Source organism: Bidens hawaiensis, unplaced genomic scaffold (assembly GCF_021521415.1).
Source record: "Bidens hawaiensis isolate Kalapana, Puna unplaced genomic scaffold, B.hawaiensis_p1.1 tig00035947_1, whole genome shotgun sequence".
Taxonomy (NCBI): Eukaryota; Viridiplantae; Streptophyta; class Magnoliopsida; order Asterales; family Asteraceae; genus Bidens; species Bidens hawaiensis.
Window position 1 is genome coordinate 28,122 of NW_027496266.1, and position 4,957 is coordinate 33,078.

At 31.3% G+C, this 4,957-nt stretch overlaps 1 pseudogene across 1 annotated transcript; it reads left to right on the top strand.

Annotated features, from left to right (window-relative positions):
* Positions 1-320: 320 nt before the first annotated feature.
* On the top strand, positions 321-2,165 carry LOC143587994 (hyoscyamine 6-dioxygenase-like; annotated as a pseudogene). Its single transcript, XR_013145009.1, has 4 exons — positions 321-535; positions 656-897; positions 982-1,297; positions 1,854-2,165. The product of XR_013145009.1 is annotated as a hyoscyamine 6-dioxygenase-like (transcript).
* Positions 2,166-4,957: the final 2,792 nt, after the last annotated feature.

The window sequence follows — 4,957 nt, forward strand, 5'->3', positions numbered from 1 at the left end:
AACATCAGCTTCTTAGTGGTGTGCAGAATAATATAAATTATAGCATAAGTGTAAATATGGGAAGTAACCACATGGGTCCAACTACTTGATTCCAGTTCTTAATGTATGATTTTAACTCCCATATGGGTGAAAATAACTTTTAACTTCATTTGTTTTTTATATAGTATTTCCAGGTGGGAATTTTGAGTGTGCCAAGTTGTACATTAAATAAGAGTCTCAGATCTGCACTAATTTTTATATATGTGAAAACAAATTTATAAATTTGCGTGTGTGTATATATATATATATGTGTATGTAACACTGTGTATGTTTATTTGCATATTGGGATGAAGGAAGATAAGGATTCAAGGTGGTTTGAACTCGATTGTGTACCGAAGGAGTACATATTCTCCAAGGAATACAGACCCAAGATCATGATACTCCTGTTTGTGATTCGATTCCCGTTATAGATCTTGCGAAATCAAACGCTGCAAATGAACATAGTCAACTAGTCGAAGAAATCTTGAAAGCTTCTAAAGAATTCAGTTTCTTTCATGTACTTATTAGTAATTAGTTTAACCCATGATAAAAATTCTATCTTTTTGTTATTTTTCACGCGGGTTTCGAATTTTGTATGCAAAAGATTAGTTTTTGTAAACTTTAAATGTTGGAACAGGTGATAAATCATGGAATCCCAGAAAAGACAGTAACTGATGCAATGAATGTTCTTAATGAATTCTTTGACATGCAACCCAAAGATAAAAGTGTAACCATCCCACCTAAAAAAAGTTATACTTACACAAGCAGCACTGATTACGCGAAAGACGGTGTGTATTTATGGAGGGAAAATCATAAGATTCCTTGTCATCCGTTGGAGCAATGCATTCATCTATGGCCAGATACACCAACCCAATATCAGTAAGTTTTAATGTTTCATTTTCATCATATAACCATCACTTTAATAATGTTTGTTTAATTGTGTTATTGTAATATTGTCTTCAGGGAGGTGATCGCGGCATATCTAGTGGAAATACAGAAACTGAGTGCAAGGCTTTTAGAGATGATTTGTGAAGGATTGGGGTTGAAGCAAGGGTACTTTAAAGATACAAGTAAATTTCAGTTATTGTCATCTAACTTCTACCCGCCGTGCCCGGACCCGAGTCTAACTTTGGGAATATTACCACACATTGATCCTAGTCTTATAACCCTTGTTTATCAAGGGGGTATAACTGGGCTTCAGTTTATGAAGGATGGTCAATGGGTTAATGTTGGAGCCAGTCCTAATGCCTTTGTTGTTAACATAGGTAACCAACTTGAGGTATGTGTAGTTACCATAAAAAGTTAAAAACCCATAATGTGACTAGTTTGCCCTTGAAGAAATCTATTTGGGGTGGTAGGTGGTGGGGAACATTTTTAGATTGTTTAAACAGTTGTTACTTGTTAATATTTTTAAATGGTATTTTTTCTTTTATTGAATATTGAGATCATTAATTAAATTATAATATATTGATATAAAGGATACTGTGTATTTAATCATTGGTGCCTTATTCATTGAACCTGTGCATAAAAAAATACTTAAATTTATTAAGATATAAAACCTTTTGAAGTAGGGGCAAAACAAGGGCAAAGAGCAGTCATTCTAGTAGAGTATGTAAACTTAAAGTAGGTCCGTTTTGGACAAAGTTTTAGTTATTTTGTACATATCTTATAACATTAAATATTTGTCGACCTGTACAAAAAAACATCACCTATGTTGACCTGTTACTCTACCAGGACCTGTGCGTTTATATATAAATGCAACATTGTTCCTAAAGTTGAAGAGGCGTTTTTAGCATTAATGGTTGACGGGTATGGATTCGTTTTTATTGATACAGATAATTAGCAACGGGAAGTTTAGAAGCGCTAAACATCGGGTGGTGAATAATACGAATGAGACAAGGCTAAGCATTGCAACTTTTGTTAACCCATCTCCCAATTGCATCATTGAACCCGCAAAACACTTGGTGAACAAACTAGAACCACTGCTTTACACCGCTAGCGTATATAAAGATTATGTTCACCGCTTCAACGCATTTGGTGACTACACAGGTGCCATGCTAGGTTATAAGTAGGTAATATTGTGGTCTTGTTATAAAACTTCGATAATATACTAATAATAAATGCAATGACATTTTTGTGCTTAACTAGTTGTATGTTGTATTGTATAAGCTGTAACTTCTGTGTGTTATTCGCCTGTACCATAAACCATCACTTCCTAGTCAGCTAGTCTCCTTGGGACCTTGGCTACCCAAGTGGTTGAACTCGGGGTTTCCAAAACAACATTTTTTTAAGTAAGCAAAAATAAAATGCATTAATTTAACAACCATTTTTAAATGACAATGGCTTAGAAAAATTGTTATTGGTGTATCCGATAAGAGAATCTGATTAACCAACTATTCGGTTGTGGTTATGGTTAATATGTACTCGTCAACCGACTTTAACTGAAATTGAACCGAACCTTGTGTGTTTGTGATAATTTTCTAGCTTTTACATTTCTATTTCCAGCTTTTATACCTACATTTGTAGATTCAAACATTTGAATTCATTCTACAAATGTCCATAACCGAGCTTGGAACCTACATAGCCGAGCTTGGAACATAATAACTGAAATATTTTCAATTAACTGAACTTAACCGAAACTAACCGATAATCAATGTTAACCGATCAGTGCTTAACCGACTAACGATTATGGTTATGGTGAAGTATCATTAACCAAACCGAACCAAATTTTCGCACACTAAGACTGCATCGTGTTTTATGAAACTTGAATCATTTAAAGTTGTTTTAATTTATTATTTGAGACATATAAACGAAAACATATAATTTATGATTTTTTTAAATGAGTGAACTCAATCAAGACACGAGTTGAGTTTATATGAATACGGATTAAAGCTTTCATCGGTTAAGTTTGTCTAAGATTAAACTCTCATGTTGAATAGGACAAAAAGCGCAAATGGTGCCACCTCATCGTCCGATATAAATATAAATGACTTCATCGCTTTCAACTATTTATGCAAGTTGATCTTAAGATCCCGTTTTCAGTGTCATCCAAAATTTATTATTATTTAAATATATTCGGTATAAAGACAAGATAAGAAAAAGATTATATATATGAAGCACATCAAGTATCCTCCACTTGTGGCCTAGCAATAAAAGACTTAGGCTTTTCAATAAAGATCAAAGTTCGATCTCCATTTATGTTATTTTTGATGGATATTGGTAATGAAGGATTTGAGCTAGGCCTTTCGAGGTTATCGGTTCGAATCCAGAGCCCATCTAGGTTTTCATTCCACCGTATGTTACGTCGAAAAGTTCTGCACATGTGGCGGCACAACGACCGTCAAATGGCAGCTAACGGTAACGCCCAAGCCAACTTTGAAGCCAGGTTAAGATAACATAGTTTGTTTAGAGTGGGGCAATGGAGCTATTTAAATTGGAGAGTGCGGTGACCAGAACACAAAAAGAAATTATCTTAAAAAAAGAAAAAAAAATTATGAAGCACGTCAAGCTTTTAATTTCAGGGTTAAGTCAAACATACCTGGCCCTTATTAAACGTACTCTTTCTATAAACTTTCTTTTCCTTTAACATTTTTAATTACCATATTAGTCTCTCTACTTTTATTTTTTATAATTCCTCAAAATATCAAATAAAAACTAATAAGTTTTATTTTTGTTTTTCAATCTTTTTATACATTTTATTATTGGTTTTATTACTTTATTATCCTATTAAAAGTCCGTATATTTTTTATGTGTATTAAAATGAATTTTTTTAATAGGAAAAAATCCAACTTTACTAATACTGATAATATTAAAAATATAAATAACAATATCTTATCTTAAATCTATCTATCTATCTATAATATATATAAACGAAAACCCTAAAATCCTCTCTTTTATTGAAGCCACCAGATTTCTTAATTTTTAAATGGAGGCCTCTCATTGATTTACTCAAATTCATGGGTATGGGTCTTACCAAAACCAGATAACTCTTAAAAGGGTTATAACATCTCATTAAATTAAAAATTAATCTAACCAATTATTTGATATGAAATCTTATAAAATAGGGATATACTAAAATTTAATATCCAATTTAAAAAGAAAAAGATATTATTTGTAATTAATAAACAATTTTATAGTAAAAAAACATAAGCAGGTAATGGGTCACCAAATCCAGATAGCTTTTAAACGGGTTATAACATATCATTTATTTATGAAACCCTTTCATCATTAAACCCTAAGTATATTATTAACTTTCTTACAATAAAGAAAATTAAAATCCAAAATATAAATATTAAAAAACGAAAAATGTAAAACAACCATTCTCTCAAGCCATCAGATTGCTTTATTTGTAAATGAAGACTTCTCACGCATTTGACCCGAATTCACGGGTAAACGCTCACCAAATCCAGATAGCTCTTAAACGGGTTATAACATCTCATTATATTAAAAAAATAATCTAATCAAATATTTGATATGAAAATCCTATAAAATAGGAATATACTAAAAATTAATATCCTATTTTATTTAAAAAAAGATATTATTTATAATTAATAAACAATTTTATAATAAATAAAATAAATGGATAATGGGTATCACCAAACCCAGATAGCTTTTAAACCGGATTATAACATATAATTTATTTGTGAAACAATTTCATCATCAAACTTCAAGTATATTAATTATTAACTTTCTTACAATAAATAAAATTAAAATCCAAATATACATATATAAATATTAAAAACGAATAACGTAAAACAACCCCCGTAATACGGGGGATAAAATCTAGTATATATATAAACAAAATTTTTAAAAGCATTTTGGTTGCTCCCTGCATTCTCTCAAGCCACCAGATTGCTTTATTTGTAAATGGATGCTTCTCATGCATTTGAATCGAATTCACGAGTATAGGTCTTACCAAACCCAGATAGCCCTAAAACGG